Source organism: Lissotriton vulgaris, chromosome 2_1 (assembly GCF_964263255.1).
Source record: "Lissotriton vulgaris chromosome 2_1, aLisVul1.2, whole genome shotgun sequence".
NCBI lineage: Eukaryota > Metazoa > Chordata > Amphibia > Caudata > Salamandridae > Lissotriton > Lissotriton vulgaris.
In genome coordinates, this window is record NC_141687.1 from 630001704 (window position 1) to 630021346 (window position 19643).

The 19643-nt window shown below is 49.2% G+C and overlaps 1 protein-coding gene across 1 annotated transcript in view; it reads left to right on the top strand.

Moving 5' to 3' along the window:
- Positions 1-19643, top strand: part of LOC147730894 (uncharacterized) — a 50248-nt gene that overhangs the window by 22296 nt on the left and 8309 nt on the right. The gene's annotated exons all lie outside the window — the stretch shown is intronic.

The window sequence follows — 19643 nt, forward strand, 5'->3', positions numbered from 1 at the left end:
ATGCGGGGGGCTCTGTGAGTGAATTTCAGTGGGCGGGCACAGATGGGGTGCGGGGCTTATGAATACCATGCATTTTTTTTATCTGTATTTCTATCATAACTGTGTTGTTATAATTAAATTACAACAACACAGTAAGGATAGGAACACAGATTCAAAATACTCAATAAGTATCTTTTGTTAGTAAAAAAAACTGAAAGGAATTTGCATTTGAAATGCATTAAACACTGCCCGTGCTGCTTCAATGAAGTGCCTGCTTGCTGAGTGTTAATCACCCTGACACATGGACTTCTCTGTAAACAACAAGGTGAAAGAGACATCCTTCTTCCTTACCGGAGACAGGAACCCACCAGATGGAGTTCTCTGTGTTTAAGACAGAAAGGATGAATGCTAATTGGGCCTGGGCGGCACTCCGTCGAACACGGGACTCCGCGGAAACTAACTCTGCGGAATTCCACGTAGTACAACCCCTCAAACTCCGCACACCCTTACTGTCCGCCGGGGGGAGATCCTCAAGCTCCCCTACGAGTGCAGTGGTTTTGGGGTGCAGGACCTCCAACTCTATTTTTATATAGCCCAGGCACATTATGTGTACTACTGGTACCATCCTGATGCTTGCCTGCCTTTCCTTAAACCCGAACGAGCGCAGCTACCACAACTTTCCCTCAAAGCTGATCTGCCCGAGGGACTGCTGCGCAATCCTCTCACAATTCAAGCAGTGACGACTACTAGCTGGGCATGGGGTAACTGCTGCGATATCTAGACGGGGATGCCGATGTCCTGCACTCTCCACACATCTCACTTCGGGGTAACCCCAGGCTTCTACTGACCCTCGAGCGCCAGGTACAACATACACTCAATGCACACGGAGTGCAGACTCTGGGTGACCTGTTTCATGAGGGAGTCCTCCAGGCCGCCTCTGCGATGGCCAACATAGACCGATTGTTAATCTTGGACAGGTATACATTCCACCATCTACATAGCATGCTCCTAACGGTGCTGTCTAAAGCAGGGAGTTAGACCCACTCTCCCTGCTGAATGTGTCCCCCGATAACAGCCACTTAGTCTCTAAACTTTACCTTTTCTCCCTATGGGGGGGTCAATAGGGCTCGAGTGGCGTGGAAGCGGGATTTGGGCACTACACTCTTGGACACTATCTGGTATTATTGCTCTATGCCAATAGACTAGTGTCAGGGAACCATAGACACAAAATTTTGCATTAAAAGTACCTAAGGAGAGTGTATGTCACTCCTGATGTCTTGGCTAAACTGGTCCCTACTAGATCACACAAATGCCTGAAATGCCATGCCTACCATGCAGATTTCCCCATTTGACATGTACGTGCAAACACGTAGCTTCCTTCTGGAGGGCTTTTTTAGGTCTCGGCCGGCGTAGGCAGCTCTTGCGCAGTCTCGCTGGCGAGTAAGTTTGTTTTTCAGTATGGGGGCTTGAACCCGCCCCTCTTCTCCATTGGCTGGCTTCCTAAATGGAGGCCAGCCATTGGAGGAGAGGGGCTTCACTTCGTTCAAGCCCGGATTCGGGCGCGTGTTTTCTCGCTTCTTTCTGTTTTCTTTCTCTCCTCTTTCCATTGGCTAGAATTTTACATTCCAGCCAATGGGAAGAGGAGAGAACGAAAACCACACCCCGAATCTGAAAATGACGGGGCTTTCCCCGAGCCATTCCTGCTAATGCCTCGGAGAAAGATGGCTTGGAAGCGGGATTTGGGCACTACACTCTTGGACACTATCTGGTATTATTGCTCTAGGCCAATAGACTAGTGTCAGGGAACCATAGACACAACATTTTGCATTAAAAGTACCTAAGGAGAGTGTATGTCACTCCTGATGTCTTGGCTAAACTGGTCCCTACTAGATCACACAAATGCCTGAAATGCCATGCCTACCATGCAGATTTCCCCATTTGACATGGAACTGCGAACATGTAGCTTCCTTCTGGAGGGCTTTTTTAGGTCTCGGCCGGCGTAGGCTGCGCTTGCGCAGTCTCGCTGGCGAGAAATTTTGTTTTTCAGTATGGGGGCTTGAACCCACCCCTCTTCTCCATTGGCTGGCTTCCTAAACGGAGGCCAGCCATTGGAGGAGAGGGGCGTCACTTCGTTCAAGCCCGGATTCGGGGGCGTGTTTTCTCGCTTCTTTCTGTTTTCTTTCTCTCCTCTTCCCTTTGGCTGGAATTTTACATTCCAGCCAATGGGAAGAGGATAGAGCGAAAACCACGCCCCCGAATCTGAAAATGACGGGGCTTTCTCCGAGGCATTCCTGCTAATGCCTCGGAGAAAGATGGCGGTGTTTCCGGAGCTGCTTGGCTCCACCCGCGTCCCCCCCTTCCCTCTGCCCGCAGCCCTCCTCCGTCCCGCTCTCGCCTCCCCCTTCCCTCTGCCGCAGCTCTCCTCCATCCCACTCTCGCCTCGCCTCCCCCCCTTGCTGGCAGCTCTTGCGGCAGGCGTGGCCTTCTGGTTCTACTCAAAGAAAGTCAAGCAAGGGACCGGGCACACAGACAAAGAACTTGGCAACGGCGAAGAGAATAAAGCACTGGGCGAGAACAACCACAAAACGGAAGCATGAGGGAGGAAAATGGCCATTGGGCACACCAAGAGAGCAGGCTACAGCGCTTAAAGGGGCCATTCAGGTAATTATGTCGTCAGAGTTTTTACACCCCAGCCAGACGTCATCAAACAAAGGGACGTTCCAGAACCCTTATTGTTGTGGTTGTTGCTGATATAAGATTGGCGACGGGGTTTTTTCTTTTCACTGTTTGGCCCCTTGCTCCTGGCCTAGTTCGATACCGGTGCCCTGAGTACTGGTCTGGGCCTCTGCACACCCGTCGGTGTCCTAATGCCCGACGGGCAGAAGATCTGCTTGGCAGTTGGTGTACGTGTTAATGCAGCAATCCAGGGGGGGAATGGAATGCCGCAGGGGTTGTGTGGAGCTTGTGTGGCGAAGGTGCAAAGGGGGCTAAAATGCAGATTATTTAGCATTTCAGAACTTTTTCTCATGTTTGAAACCCACCCTTCTAGTTAATTTCTTGTTTTCAATGCTGCTAAAAAACATACTATGTCTGTTCGTTGTTTTTTTTGTCTATGCCGGCGTGCAGCTTGTGGCGTCATTTCCTGCTTCCCTTGCGCTCACCGGGCGTTCGGACTCGTTTGTCTTTCGGTCTTTCTCAGTCTCAACAGCCGTAGTCATGGCTTACCGTGGGCAAGGTCCGAAGGTGATGGTTCAGCCCATTGTATCCTGAAACCGTTATCGTGCATTAGGGGAAGGAGGGAGACTCTTTTGCATGGTTGTCCCAAAATATTAGTGTCTCCCAAAACGATCTATGGTAAAGGCGGGGGATGGGGAGTTGTTGAATGGCGAGCGAACCAAGTAAGCTATTTGAAAATGTTGCTTGTTTGTATTTGGGTGGGTTTCCTTTGTGAGAGTACAGCGCGCAAGGGGTGGGTGCCGCCAAGGGCATGTCAGCGAGTTAAAAACTGAAACGAGATCAGACTTACTATACAGGTTACTGTAGAAAGTTGGCACACAGCTTAGCGGGCCTAAGGCACCAACATGCTTTTATTTTAGCTCCTAGGACTGCTTGCTAATTTGTTTGATTGAATGGAAGGAAAGCCAGAGTGAGGATCGAATATGCAAAAAGCATTGTTGAAGCCAGCGTATCCTTAAAAGCTTGTGGGAAAATCTGAGATGCGAGTGGTACGGACCAGAAAGTAATGTCCCAACTCACAGTTTGGAATTAGTATTGTGAAATTGCCTTGGGTTGTAGTATGTGATTTATTTAATCTATTCATGGTGAAATGGCCATCAGTCATGGCTTGTGATTTTAAACCATTCATGACGCAAACGACTTTAAGACGCGCATGTTAGTACGTTATCGTGTAAAATGTAATATCCTGCGAGAGTGGACGTTGGGGCGGTAAACACCCTTCTTCAGAGTTTACAAAGACTTCCCGCTTGACAAAGGGAGCGGCCAACACGTTTCGGTGAACTGAAGACCTAAGTTGTATAGGGAAATGTTTAGGAATAGTTTACTAGGTGAGCATAAGGTGCTGTTTGGGATACTTGTTAGTGGGATACTCTTCCTCGTAGACTAAGTAGTCATGATGTGTAGAGAAATAAGGCACGCACCACCACATTTTCCCTCTCAGAAAAGAGCTAAAAAATAATCCTCTAGCAACATCTCGTCACAGTATATTGAAGTGTGTGTCTTAAGACCCTAGCGGCAAACATACTCATCTCCTCTAAATGGTGACCTAAATCCAGCATCTCGACGTGTTGGCCACTCACACTTGTAACCTTTGCTGTTACTCTTCCCAACTTTAGCCGTCACTTGATTCAATGCCCTCCCCTTTCGTACAGTGCTATATATGTTATTATACCTATAACCACATTCTAGAGTTTGACCCTGTGTTATTAAACACTGCCGTTTCCTTCAACCAAAGTTTTACAGATTGACTAGAAAAATGAAAATGGGTGTTAATGGGGCTTGCACCCATGTATAGGGTCTGTGGCCGAGCACTCCTCAGAGCGTCCCGTCAGTCACTCAACCTCCCACAGAGAACAGACCATGAGAGTGAATACCTCCCAGGGAGGAGAGAGTTAAGAAAGAATAGCCTTGCGTCACTAGCCCAGCAGGTGGGACCCCAGCGGAGCATAGTGCCCTCTCAGAGAGGAGCCCCTCGTTGTTAGCTATCGTGAATAGCCTCGCCACACGAGTCCTGTCCCCGCGGTTTCTGTACACAGCTCACTTTGATGAGATGTGTTTCACTTGCCTTGTGCAAAACACGTTACTGTATCGAATGTACCCTGCTACACAGTACATTGGCATCCTTGCAGCACTTTTCTTGCCTCTGTTCCCTGATTGTGCCCGTTTTCTTGCCTCTTCTTGCCTCTGTTCCCTCGTTGTAATTGTTTTTCTAGTGTATGCTCCCTCGTTGTGCTTGCTTTCCTGCCCCCTCGTTGTGCTTGCTTTCCGGCCCCCTCGTTGGGCTTGCTTTCCGGCCCCCTCGTTGTGCTTGCTTTCCGGCCCTCTCGTTGTGCTTGCTTTCCTTCCCCCTCGTTGTGCTTGCTTTCCCGGCCCCTTGTTGTGCTTGCTTTCCGGCCACCTCGTTGTGCTTGCGTCCCGCTCTCGCCTCCCCTTCCCTCTGCCCGCAGCCCTCTTCCATCCTGCTCTCGCTTAGAAGTGAAGTTTGAGTGCACCAACGCAGACAAGTTGGCGCGGATCATTGCAAATGGAGGGGAGAGCCAGTGCAGTTGAAGGGGAACCACTGCAGACGGAGGGTTAGTATACTTTCTCTCCTGCCCCCTCGTTCTTTGTGTTTGCTCTCCTGCTCCTCGTTCTTTGTGCTTGCTCTCCTGCCCCCTCGTTCTTTGTGCTTGCTCTCCTGCCCCCTTGTTCTTTGTGCTTGCTCTCCTGCACCGTAGTTGGTTGTGCTTGCTTTCCTGCCCCCGCGTTGGTTGTTCTTGCTCTCCTGCCCCCTCGTTGGTTTTGTTTGCTCTCCTGCCCCCTCGTTGTGCTTGCTCTCCTGCCCCCTTGTTGTGCTTACTCTCCTGCTCCCTCGTTGTGCTTGCTCTCCTGCCCCCTCGTTGTGCTTGCTCTCCTGCCCCCTCGTTGTGTTTGCTTTCCTGCCCCCTGTTCCCTAGTTGTGAGCGTTTTTTCTGGCATCTGTTCCCTGTGTGTGGCTCTGTGTGTGTGTGTGGCTCTGTGTGTGTCTGGCTCTGTGTGGCTCTGTGTGTGTGTGTGGCTCTGTGTGTGTGGCTCTGTGTGTGTGTGTGTGGCTCTGTGTGTGTGGCTCTGTGTGTGTGTGTAGCTCTGTGTGTTTCTCTGTCTGTGTGTGTGTGTGTGGCTGTGTGTGTGTGTGTGTGTGTGTGTGGCTCTGTCTGTGTGGCTCTGTGTGTGTGGCTCTGTATGTGTGTGGCTCTGTATGTGTGTGGCTCTGTGTGCGTGGCTCTGTGTATTGGGCTCTGTGTGTTGGGCTCTGTGTGTTGGGCTCTGTGTGTCTGTGTGTGTGTGGCTCTGTGTGGGTAGCTTTTTTTGTGGGTGGCTCTGTGTGTGTGTGGGTGGCTCTGTGTGTGTGTGGGTGGCTCTGTGTGGGTGGCTCTGTGTGAGTGTGGGTAGCTCTGTTTGTGTGTGTGGGTGGCTCTTTGTGTGTGGGTGGCTCTGTGTGGGTGGCTCTGTGTGGGTGGCTCTGTGTGGGTGGCTCTATGTGGGTGGCTCTATGTGGGTGGCTCTGTGTGGGTGGTGTTGGATTGGCCCTTCTGGCAGGTTCACCCCTAAACTTTTGCTTTTTGAATGTGAATTGGTGGTAGTGATTTTTGGTTTCTGTGCACTTTCACTGTGTCCCAGTGGAAAGTGTGTGCGCACTCTGAGTGCGTGGAGTAAGGTTGGCCTTCCCTCCCATAGGAATGCATGGGGAATGTCTGTGTCCCTGGTAGTTCCTGATGCGTGAGGTGTGCAGGCACGAGTTTGGTTGGTATGTGGGGACTCGTGTGATTGAATGCTGCGCAATGATGTTTGTGGCGTGAATGTGTCTAGTATGGAAGTGCCACTTCTAGACATTGGTGTGCGTGTGCAGTAAGGGTGCTGGCGTGTGATTGGCTGGAGCTGGCTGGTGAGCCTGGCTCCAGGAGTCTGGATGGGTCTGCCTCGGTGGTGAGTGTGGAGATTAGCATGCTGATGGCTAGGGAGGAGTGCACCTGTGTCCTGAATAGAGCTGGGCTTTCCCCACACAATGCTGGCTCCGCCCCCTGTGGTGCGTCTAATGTCCCTAGCCCTGCCAGTGAATAGAGTGAGGGGCTGAGCACATCAAGAGTGCTCACAAACCAGCTGCGACTGGTTTTTCCCCTCACCCTGAAGCCAGACAAAGGAATACTGTATATGAAAAGTGGCTGTGTCCCCTTACAAGCTGTTCTCTTCCAGGATCATATCTGAGGGGGGCTGCTGCTGCTGGTGGGCACCAGGAGGACCGCCACTTGGACTACCTCCCTGCCTGGAGGCCCAGTGAGCTGGCTCTGGGCCCAGCCTTGCCCCCCCCCCTGCCTACCTAAAAGAACTTTGCTGGATCTGGACCTTGCCTCTAGCGCTTGGGAGCGCTTTGTTTTGCTTATAGCACCTGGGAGCGCTTTATTTTACTTATAGCGCTTGAGAGCGCTTTACCTTGTGCCCTTCTAGTGCCTGGGAGCGCTGTATTGTCTACTAGCGCTTGGGAGCGCTATATTTCCTACTAGCGCCTGGGAGCGCGGTCATCTCTGCTAGCGCTTGGGAGCGCTTTTTTTTCACTATTGCTGGGGAGCGCTTACGGTCCACTGTCGGTGCCCATCGGCATTGCCCCGCGAGATCACTGCATCACGGGAGCCCATCCCGTGTCCAAAGAAAGAAGGAATCTCCACCGCCGCCCGGCCAGAAGTCAGGCTGGCCGGAGGCAGGACAACGGGACATGGACCCGGAAGCAGGAGCTGCGGGAGCCTACCCCGCACTCCTGCGTGTGGAGAGACGGCTTCCCCTACCGCCGCCGAGAGGAGGAGTCGGAAGCACCCAGGAGCCGCCCCGCACTCCGGAGCAGAGCCGGAGACGAGACGCGGTGAGTGTTTCCAAGGAGAGGGGGCGTGGGGGCATATTGCCGGTGCCCGCCCCGCACCTCCAGTGCGAGGCCCTTCCATAATTTCGAGTCCCCCAGGGAGGGACTCCACCGGCCCCCTTGACCCCGAGTCCACAAGGGACTCCAGCTAAAGGGGCATTTGTTAGCTTCCGAGCCCAGTGAGGCTCAAGGCGGGGCCATCTGTTTGTGTAGAGCCCGAGAGACTCAGGCGGCATTCCTTAAGTATCGAGCCCCGAGAGGCTCACGGCACCGCATTGATTTTGAGAGCCCACGAGGCTCGTGGGGGCATATTTGTTTTAGAGCCTGAGAGGCTTCCCATCGCCCCAGTTGTCCTCGAGTCCCCTGTGAGGGACCCCAACATAATCGGGGGCATTGGGCATTGTTCCTTGTGTGGTAGAGTGGCTCCAGCAGTCAGCGAGCCGCTCCCACTCGCCCCCCCCAGTTGTTCTAGAGCCACAAGGCTCACAAATGCTTTGGTGGCCAGAGCCTCCACCGTGTTGGCCATATCTTGTCTCCACAGCTGCCCAGCACTTAGTGGGCAGCTGCCACGTTTATGTTTGTTCTTGGCTGCCAGCGCAGCCTGCCCTGACATTTTGGACTAAGGGCATTTGAGCCCCTGAGAGGCCAGTTGGCCTGAGGGACAGTTCTAGTGTTGTGCCTACGTGCACCTTGCGCAACCTGTGACTTCCTTGACAATGTGATTTCTGCGCAATTGTTCTTCTTACACCTCTGAATGTTTTTAGGCATCATGTGTTTTCCTTTCCTGCACCTCTGAATGTATTTTGATGCGTCATGTGCCTTGTCCTACACCTCTGAATGTTATGATGCATCATGTGTAATGTGTTCTTGCTTATACCCCTAAATATATGGTGATACTTAGGTGGTTCTTCTTCCTAGTACAGGTGTTGCTAGTGAAGTCCAGGTTCCCTGCGTAATTTTCTCCTAAGGTGGTTAGGGTTACGTAGGTGGTTCTTACCTATTACCAGTAATTATTGGTTGTGTGCTCTGTTTTCTATTTTGTGCTACAGTGATTTATATTCTATGTTCTAAGTGCTAAGTTCTAAAAGTGCCTATTCCTGACAGTGGTCCAGGTGGCCATGTCTTGTACATATCTCCTGTAAATTCTGCCCGTGCCTGTTGGCACATTGTAAAGTGTGTGTTTTTATCTAATGTGTTTTGGTATAATACAAAGGCTATTTTTATATATAACCCTTGTGTGGAGTTTCCTTTGTGGTGGGGCTTGGGTGTTGTTGCTTGGTGCGCGCGCAAACACTTAACCTACATAGCCTCTGAGTTTAGCCTTACTGCTCATGTCACGTTACCAAGGGGGTGAGCAGGGGTTATCTTGGCGTGTAACTCCCTTGCCCTGACTTAGAGTGGTGGTCTATGACTGACTTTGGCGCGAGCCTTAGCCAGCCAGAGATCTAATTTCTAACAGGTGGCTCTGTATGTGTGTGTGGGTGGCTTTGTGTGTGCGGCTCTGTGTGGGTGCAAATGCAATAGGTCTCGCATTTGCGAGCGATTAAGCTATTGGCATTGTAAATGACAATGCCATTTATTTATGTTTTAAAAATAAAAACAAAAATAAAAATAATGTCATGAGCAATGCCAACAGTTCTAACTTTAAGAATGCCGAGACCATTGCATTGTGAATGCTTGCTCAACTGTGTCACTCATGATTGAACTGTGACTCTCACCTGATCCCCTGATCCCCTGTTAGCATTGTTGGGGTACGTGCTTCCTCCATTTTGCGGATCCGAACGTCCCCCTGATTGTTTCTTGCCACAGGTCAGCACCCTTTACCGCCAGATTGAACATTCGCCCTTTGTTGACCCCCTCTGAGCCTCCAGTCTTGATCGACTTACTTACTCTAACTTTGTTGATATCCACGGATGTTCTCTTCGCCATGACCGGTCTTCCTTGACTCGATACGTATTCCTACCCCCTGGCTTTTCCCCTTCTACCATCTGTGCTTCTTAGGACTTGTCCTCTATGGTTTTTTTGCGCTATCAACGGATGTTATTTATTTAACACTGTCTTTCTTTATGCGATGTTATGCTCTAGAAACTACTGTAACTATGTTACACTGTTCTTTTGTAACCATTATCCTCATGTAAAGCGCTCTGATATCTCCGGGTCTAGCCAGCGCTATATAAAACTTTTCAAAGAAATACTTCAAACCTTTACCACTGGGGGTACATCGCTTTACTGCTATAGCCCTGTTTTTGGCCAAGAGACAGATTTTGTTACATTGGGGCGCATGCACCTTCCCTACTGTGGCGGCCAGGCTAAAAGAGCAGTCTTATTGTGACACTACGTCCGAGCTCTAAGTAGGGCCGGACAGGGAACCCAAACTGGCCCTGGCAAAGAGCTCAGCCGGCCCCCCTGGGAGCGGCTGAGCTGTTTGCTAGGGCCGGTTTGGCCTGTTTTTGTTACAGGGCCGATTTTGCAGCATTGCTGCAAAAATGGTACTGTAACAAAAACAGCCCCCAGGGGCCCAAAATCGGCCCCCACAACTAGCGGCCCACTGGGGAAATGCCCGGTGCCCGCTATGGCCAGTCCGGCCCTGGCTCTATGCTACCCTTCAACCCATTACATCTAAGTCCAAGGATATATGAGAACCTCTGCAGAGCTATTTGTTGTTGGTGATGGATGCTGCCAGCAACTCCTCCTCAGTTTAATTGTGAGACCGCGTGATATGTCGCCATGTAGCCGGCTTGCATCAATGTACAAATACCAATGAGCCTCCCTTCTTCCCTCTGTGTGATATGTATGATATCTGCTGTATGTCTTTTGACCTTTGTCTCTCTGCTATGGAATTTCCTTCCTTTCGTCTCAGTGTAATTAACTGTACCTTAAGTGAATGTTTAATTTATCGCAATTACAGTAACTGGCTTCACTGTTTTTGTGTTACAAAATGATAAATAAAGTTCTTTGAAAAAAAAATGGGCGAAAGGGCATTTGTCCTAGCCACCTGATGTGGTTCTTGTGTTGGCCAATGGACTGCCCTCTTACACTTTGTCCACCGATCCTTAGGCACTGCCACCTCAAGCAACATACCCAAGTCTTCCCACAAAACCTTGGCAATAGTCACAATCCGTTCCATCTGTGTGAACTATTTATTGGGATTCTCTCTCTGCTTTGGAAGAGTATTTGTGAAATGGAAAAGGTCGGATAGGGACCACAGGACATGTACATAGTCACCTACCTGTACTTCATGCAAGGGAAACTCCTTTACTGTTCCCCCCCCCGCCCCCTTTAACCACTCTTCCTCCTTTAACCCTTCCCCCTTTGCTTTACCTTGACTTTCTCTTTCTTCAACCACAACTCCCTACATTTTTGGATCTCTCTCCATTCCCTGATGTTTTCAGTCAGTTTCCTCACATGAGTCTTCAACCCTCTCAACTTTAACAACTGTAACTCCTCCTCAGTCATTGCCATCCTAGCATTCTTCTACAACTTCTTTAGCTGAGTTATGTCAATTCCGCATTCATTCTCCACCTTCTTCATCCATGTATGCACCACTCTTGCAACTTCCATGCTCAGGTAAAGCAGCTTGTTCTCCCCGTAATGTCTTAGAAAGTCCATCCCCACATTTTCCGTCACCATTTATTCAAACTCCGTTTTCAGCTGTGCAAGATTTATTCGCTGTGAGGTCTGCCCTGCACCTTGCAAATTACCTGATAGGTCAGTGCAAGCAGTTTGGCTCCCCGCCTCACCACTGACTAGGTTCTCCCCTTGTAGAGGAACTAATGCTGTCCCTCTTGGCCTTAGTGCTGAGTCCTGGGGTAATCTTGGGATCACTCAAATTGGGAAGGTACTTGTTAGAAAAGGGGTCTCTAGTTAGTAGTAGTGTGCACCCTGCCCAAGCAGAGACCCTCACTCTAGTGAAGGTCAGGGAGTCACACAGCTAAGATAACCCCTTCTTACCTCCGTGGTAGGTTGGCACGAGCAGTCAGGCTTAACTCAGAGGCAATGTGTAAAGTATTTATACACACATCACACTGTAATACAGTGAAAACATGACAAAAGGAGTCCAAATCATTTAAAAAACATAGCCAATATTTATCTGAATAAAACAAGACCACAACAACAAAAATACAACATACACAAGTCAAAATATAAATTTGAAAAGATAAAACAAGTTTAGTTCATAGAAATCAATGGATGCATTCGTTTTAGCACAAGCACCTTAGATGCAGTTCCTTACTGGGAGGGGAGGTGATGCATTGGTTCCTAACTACTAGTTAGGGGATATGATGCGTTGGTTCCTTACTGCTCGGTAGGGGAAGTGATGCATTGGTTCCTTACTGGCAGGGCAGATGATGCGTTGTTTTCCAGACGCGGCCTTGGTTCCTTACTGAGTTGAGGTGCCAATGAAGAATTTGCGCTCAGGGATGATGCATCGAAAATCCAGATGCGGTGCGTCAATGCAACAGCAGCAATGCAGGCGCTGCAGCGATTCCAGAGCCACGAAGCAGGCACTGACTCAATTCCTCAGCCCTGAAGCAGGCGATACGTCGGAGTCAAAGCGGGTGTCATGGACGTTGGCGACACGGAGCTTGAGACTCACGCTGCGGTGATTCTTCTGATGTACTGCGCCTGTGAGCTGGGGCCTGCGGTGAAAGTCGTGGTCGATGCGTCAAGCGGGAACCATTCTTTGTGGAAGGCAGCGGCAATGCATCAAACTTTTGCAGCAATGCGTTGATAAAACAGGTGCTGGGAGTTGATACATGGATGTTCTTCTTAAGCTCACCAGGTTACACTTCCAAGGGCCCAGGAACTGGATTTAGCACCACTCGGCAAGTCAGGACTCTCAGCAGAAGAGCCCAGACACTAGCAGGTGAAGTGTTTGATGGCCCTGAGACTTCTTAACAGGAGGCAAGCTCAACTCAAGCCCCTGAAGAACCCTAGAGGTAGAATACAGAAAGCCAAGTCCAGTCCTTTCACTACCAGGACAGAAGCAGCCAGCAGCAGGCCAGCACACCAAAGCAACAGATGGAGTGGCAGCCCCTCCTACAGCATCCAGCTTTCTTACTGGCAAAATGTCCTCAGTACAGATGTGTTTTGATTTTGGGGACCCCTACCCCTTTGTGCCTTAGAATCAGGCAAACTTCAAGGGAAACTCTTTGTAGTGCCCAAGACCCTGCCTTTTCCTGACCTGGCTCCAGACACACTGTAAGGGGGTGGTGACAGCTTTGTGTGAGAACAGGCACAGTCATATTCAGGTGTCAGTGACAACTCCTCCCACCACTCTACCTCAGGAAGGCCCATCATCCTGGTGATGGGCCATCAGGATATGCAAGATCTTTGTGACTGCGGGTAAATGTTTGCATTGTTCAGCAGTCCGTCCATCAATTGTTTCCTTTTGCTTTTGCTACCCTAAGTAGGAAGGGTATGCCCAGATGTGGGTCCTGTGCTCACTGCACAACTGGATTATAGCTAGCCTGGCTGATGAGGGATGATGCCCCGAAACCGGTCCCAGGATGCTTGTTTCCAATTCAGGGAGGACCTGGCTTTGGCAGTTCGAGCTGGACTGTTCCCATGAGAAACAGGGTAAAGACTGATTTGCATATGGCTGGGTCCAAACTGGGTGGCATGGTGAGCAAAAGAACAATGGCTTAAAACCAGATCTTTGTGTTTGGGGGTGAATGTTTGAATTGTTCAGCATTCCGTCCATCATTTGTTCCTTTTGCTTTTACAAGATATGGAAGGTACACCTCAGCTCCCTTTGTGTGATTGTCTAGAGGGATCGATTTACAAAAGGGGGTGGTGATGAACAGAGTGTCTGAATTGAGCAGACCACTCTTACCCGGTCCAAAGATCAGGGCTTGATCCATCACCGTTATTTATCTCACTGCCCCATCCCAGCTCAGAACCTGGCTATATGCAAATCAGTCTGTCCCTGGCCCAGTGCATCATGGGAACAGGGCAGACTAAACTACCAAGCCAATTCTTTACCAGAAAGGAGCCAAGCTACCGGGGACCGGTTTCTGGCATTTCAGCCTCTTCGGCCCGGCTTGCTTGAATCCTGATGGAGCAGTGAGAAAGGGACTCATGTCTGAGTATACCCTGCCACACCTATAGTGGCCAAAATCGATTTACAAAAGGGGGTGGTGATGAACAGAGTGTCTGAATTGAGCAGACCACTCTTACCCAGTCCAAAGATCAGGGCTTGATCCATCACCGTTATTTATCTCACTGCCCCATCCCAGCTCAGAACCTGGCTATATGCAAATCAGTCTGTCCCTGGCCCAGTGCATCATGGGAACAGGGCAGACTAAACTACCAAGCCAATTCTTTACCAGAAAGGAGCCAAGCTACCGGGGACCGGTTTCTGGCATTTCAGCCTCTTCGGCCCGGCTTGCTTGAATCCTGATGGAGCAGTGAGAAAGGGACTCATGTCTGAGTATACCCTGCCACACCTATAGTGGCCAAAATCGATTTACAAAAGGGGGTGGTGATGAACAGAGTGTCTGAATTGAGCAGACCACTCTTACCCAGTCCAAAGATCAGGGCTTGATCCATCACCGTTATTTATCTCACTGCCCCATCCCAGCTCAGAACCTGGCTATATGCAAATCAGTCTGTCCCTGGCCCAGTGCATCATGGGAACAGGGCAGACTAAACTACCAAGCCAATTCTTTACCAGAAAGGAGCCAAGCTACCGGGGACCGGTTTCTGGCATTTCAGCCTCTTCGGCCCGGCTTGCTTGAATCCTGATGGAGCAGTGAGAAAGGGACTCATGTCTGAGTATACCCTGCCACACCTATAGTGGCCAAAATCGATTTACAAAAGGGGGTGGTGATGAACAGAGTGTCTGAATTGAGCAGACCACTCTTACCCAGTCCAAAGATCAGGGCTTGATCCATCACCGTTATTTATCTCACTGCCCCATCCCAGCTCAGAACCTGGCTATATGCAAATCAGTCTGTCCCTGGCCCAGTGCATCATGGGAACAGGGCAGACTAAACTACCAAGCCAATTCTTTACCAGAAAGGAGCCAAGCTACCGGGGACCGGTTTCTGGCATTTCAGCCTCTTCGGCCCGGCTTGCTTGAATCCTGATGGAGCAGTGAGAAAGGGACTCATGTCTGAGTATACCCTGCCACACCTATAGTGGCCAAAATCGATTTACAAAAGGGGGTGGTGATGAACAGAGTGTCTGAATTGAGCAGACCACTCTTACCCAGTCCAAAGATCAGGGCTTGATCCATCACCGTTATTTATCTCACTGCCCCATCCCAGCTCAGAACCTGGCTATATGCAAATCAGTCTGTCCCTGGCCCAGTGCATCATGGGAACAGGGCAGACTAAACTACCAAGCCAATTCTTTACCATTGCTCATTGCACCATCAGGATTCAAGCAAACCGGGCCGAAGACGGCTGTAATGCCAGAAACCGGTCCCCGGGAGCTTGTTTCCTTCCCAGTGTAAGAATTGGCTTTTGTAGTTTGGTTTGCCCTGTTCCCATCATGCACTGGGACAGGAACAGACTAATTTGCATACAGCCAGGTTCTGAAACTGGGATGGTGCAGTGAGCTAAAAAACGGTGTTGGATCTAGCCCTGATCTCTTGACTCAGTGAGAGCTCTCTACTTAATTCAGAGACTCTGTCCCTCACCACCCCTTGTTGTAAATATTTTTGTCCACCCTAAGCGTGGAAGGGTATTCTCAGATGTGAGACCCTTGCTCATTGCACCATCAGGATTCAAGCAAACCGGGCCGAAGACGGCTGTAATGCCAGAAACCGGTCCCCGGGAGCTTGTTTCCTTCCCAGTGTAAGAATTGGCTTTTGTAGTTTGGTTTGCCCTGTTCCCATCATGCACTGGGACAGGAACAGACTAATTTGCATACAGCCAGGTTCTGAAACTGGGATGGTGCAGTGAGCTAAAAAACGGTGTTGGATCTAGCCCTGATCTCTTGACTGGGTGAGAGCTTTCTACTTAATTCAGAGACTCTGTCCCTCACCACCCCTTGTTGTAAATATGTCTAGAGGGATGGCACAAGAGCACAAAAGTCAGCCAACCCAGACGTGTATTCTACAGACAGGCAGAGGCACAGAAAGGTAAAGCAAGAAAATGCCCACTTTCTAAAATTGCACAAAAAAGTGTGTCCAAGCCGTCACATTCAAATACTGTTAGAGTATTTAAACAGACTGCAGCCCATTAACTCAATTAGGCTGGACTTAAAGCATTTATTTGCTGTGCCATTCCCTTTTTTTTGGGGGGGAGACATAAATCCACATTAAAATTTTCGTCAGGAAAAAGTGGATACGTATAAATTAGTACACATTATGGAAATGCATGTTACAAAACGTTCATAAACAAGAAAACATCAATCAACACTGTGGTTTAAAAAATAAACAAAAAAATTGCAAACAACAATAGACAACAGTGATTGTGTACAATAAAACCATTCTATATTCAAAAAACAGTCTTGATTTGAGAAGGAAAAGCAGCAGCTCGACAATCTTTCACAGTCAGGTTATATAAAATGTTGATGATGCTGTAACACACTGGGAAAAGTGAATGCGCCTAGTAGTAGTAGCTTTTGAATGTGACAGCTTGGAAATACTTTTTTGTTACCAGTCCAGCAGCATCAGGTCAACACCTTCTTTGCTATAACATTTTCTAAAATTGGCATTTTAAAACATGCAATTTAAAATCCAACCTCACCATAAGATGTATTTTTAAATTGTTAGTTCAGAGATCCCAAACTCCAAATCTCTATCCCAATGGGAAATTAGACTTAAAAGATATTTCAAAGTAATCTCCATGTTACCCTATGGGAGAGATAGTCCTTGCAATAGTGAACAAGCATTTGCAATCAAATAGCTCTCGCATTTGAGAAAGTTTGAGCTATTGCATTGCCAATAGCTCAAACTCTTGCAAATATGAGACCTATTGCATTTCAAATATTTTTTTGTTTACTAGGGCCCATGTGGCGCTTTCACATTCATAAAGGTCGTGCCGCTTTCTGTACACAAAGCGATACCAAAGGAGATGATGGACGGAGCATTTGAGCAAATCAAACACTTACCCCCAGTCAACTGATCTGGGTTTAATCCATCACCATTCTTTAGCTCACTCCACCACCCCAGTTCAGACATGGCCATATGCAAATCAGTCTGACCCTGTGCCTGATGGGAACAGTCCAGCCCGAACTGCCAAGCCATGTCTTCCCTGGACCGGAAACAAGCATCCTGGGACCGGTTTCGGGTTAATAACCCTCATCAGCCAGGCTATCTTGAATCCAGTGGCAGAGTGAGCAAGGGACTCACGTCTGAGGATACCCTGCCAACTTAGGGCGAACAAAGCAATACCAAAGGGGATGATGGACGGAGCGTTTGAGCAAATCAAACACTCATCCCCAGTCAACTAATCTGGGTTTAATCCATCACCATTCTTTAGCTCACTCCACCACAACCAGTTCAGACATGGCCATATGCATATCAGTCTGACCCTGTGCCTCATGGGAACAGTCCAGCCCAAACTTCCAAGCCATGTCTTTCCTGGACCGGAAACAAGCATCCTGGGACCGGTTTCGGGTTCATAACTCTCATCAGCCAGGCTATCTTGAATCCAGTGGCAGAGTGAGCAAGGAACTCACGTCTGAGGATACCCTGCCAACTTAGGGCGAACAAAGTGATGCCAAAGGGGGTGATGGACGGAGCGTTTGCGCATATCAAACACTCACCCCAGTCAACTGATCTGGGTTTAATCCATCACCATTCTTTAGCTCACTCCACCACCCCAGTTCAGAAATCGCCATATGCAAATCAGTCTGATCCTGTGCCTCATGGGAACAGTCCAGCCGAAACTGCGAAGCCATGTCTTCCCTGGACCGGAAACAAGCATCCTGGGACCGGTTCTGGGTTCATAACCCTCATCAGCCAGGCTATCTTGAATCCAGTGGCAGAGTGAGCGAGGGACTCACTTCTGAGCATAACCTGCGAACTTAGTGCAAACAAAGCGACACCTAAGGGGATGATGGACGGAGCGTTTGAGCAAATCAAACACTCCCCCCCCAATCAACTGATTTGGGTTTAATCTATCACCATTCTTTAGCTCACTCCACCAGCCCAGTTCAGACATGGCCATATGCAAATCAGTCTGACCCTGTGCCTCATGGGAACAGTCCAGCCCAAACTGCCAAGCCATGTCTTCCCTGGACCGGAAACAAGCATCCTGGGACAGGTTTCGGGTGCATAACTCTCATCAGCCTGGCTATCTTGAATCCAGTGGCAGAGTGAGCAAGGGACTCACGTCTGAGCATACCCTGCCAACGATTCACCGGGCGCAACAAGAGAGTTTCGCGCATTGAGAGTAAGGAAGCTGTTGTTTTAATATTTGTGCACAATCCTGCTGAGGAATCTTTTAATCTGCACCTGTCACCACTCGCACGCATCCTCACTCCACTGCGGTCTTTGTGGGCCATTTGAGTGGAGGGACATAGCTCCTCCCCTTTTGCCAGCGTCACTTCTGGGGGGAATTCACATAAAAGTCAGATGACAAGCCGGACGCCAAGCGTACGCGCGCAGTGGGCGCGCCAAAGGCAAGCCCGTCTGCGCCCGTCTGCGCTTGTACCGGGCTCAGGGCCAATCCCCCTGGCCCCTTTCCCCCAGATAAACTGGGCACTATTAGTTATACTAGAGATAATCTTATGAGGCTTGATCCACTGAAGGGAAAGGCAACCTGCCCACGAGTTCCGCCGAATATTCAATCTAAGGTGGATGCAGGGCCCTGCCTAAAATGTTTGTCCCCTTTGCCTTATATCACCTCTCTCTATAGCAAATCACTGTCATCGGATGGCTTGCTAAATCATATGCCGCTAGACAGCACGACATGGCTGACACACAGGGGGGGTCAGCGAAATCATATCCTGCCTGAATATTTCTGAGTCGGTACCCGAATTATGGAGAAAGGATGGCCTAAGGTGCGGCTTGCTCAATGTTAGATCTCTTCCCAGGCACTGATCCGAGATACAGTTATTGATAGAGACTAACAACTTGGATGTCCAGTTTCTGACAGAAACATGGACTGTGGCAGGGATGGAGCTAGAGCTGGAACCAGCTTGCCCAGTGGGATATAAGGTCCAGCACAAACCTAGATCCAGGGGACGGGGAGGCGGAACAGTAATTATTTTCAAGGAAGAGCTGAATATCATCATGCTGGACATAGACGAAATCTCCTGTGCGGAGTTTCTAGGCTTCTCGATTAAGGATGAGTCAGGACATTCCTTATCGGGCATGATCTGCTATAGACCGCCGGGGGTTATCAATGCACAGCAACAGGAGGAACTGATCGGTGTAATTAATAACATGGCACTTACACACACCAGATTAATAGTCCTGGGCTATTTTATCTGTGAGCCAATGGAAGAATGGATACAGCTTTTTATAACATCACTCAGTACTGTGCTAATTTGAGCCTGAAGCAATAGGTGACCAAACCGACACACAGAGAAGGCCATATCTTAGATCTGATCTTTGCAGAGGAAGACCTTATTGTCATGGGGGAAATCCTACCGGTAGGGTGGACGGACCTTCACCTAATTACCTTTAGTGTTCAAACCCTGAATAATATGAGGTCTGTAGTCAGACAAGTCAAGACTTTTCTCAGCCGAGACTGGAAAGGGCTTTTGAGAAAGGCAAAAGCAGGTGAGTCCCTGTTTCATACAGAGACTCTGTTTAACCCTGAGAGACAGGTTACAGAGAATTACAGCACCTTCTATGAACACTTAACCAGGAAACTTGACCAGCTAGCTCCATTGAAAATCATTAGGAAAAGAGGAAGTCCGTCAGCACCATGGTACACAGAGAGCTTGAGAAACCTCAAGCTCTCATGTAAAATGGCTTAGCGACAGTGGAGGAGGGAATACCTGGAAAAAGATAGAATAAACTGGAGGCTCACAATGACAAAATATAAAAAAGAAATAACTATTGCTAAAGCAGAACACTTTGCATCTATCATACTAAAAAGCTCCAATAAATCCAGGGACATCTTCATGATAGTGAAAGACACGACCCATTCTGATT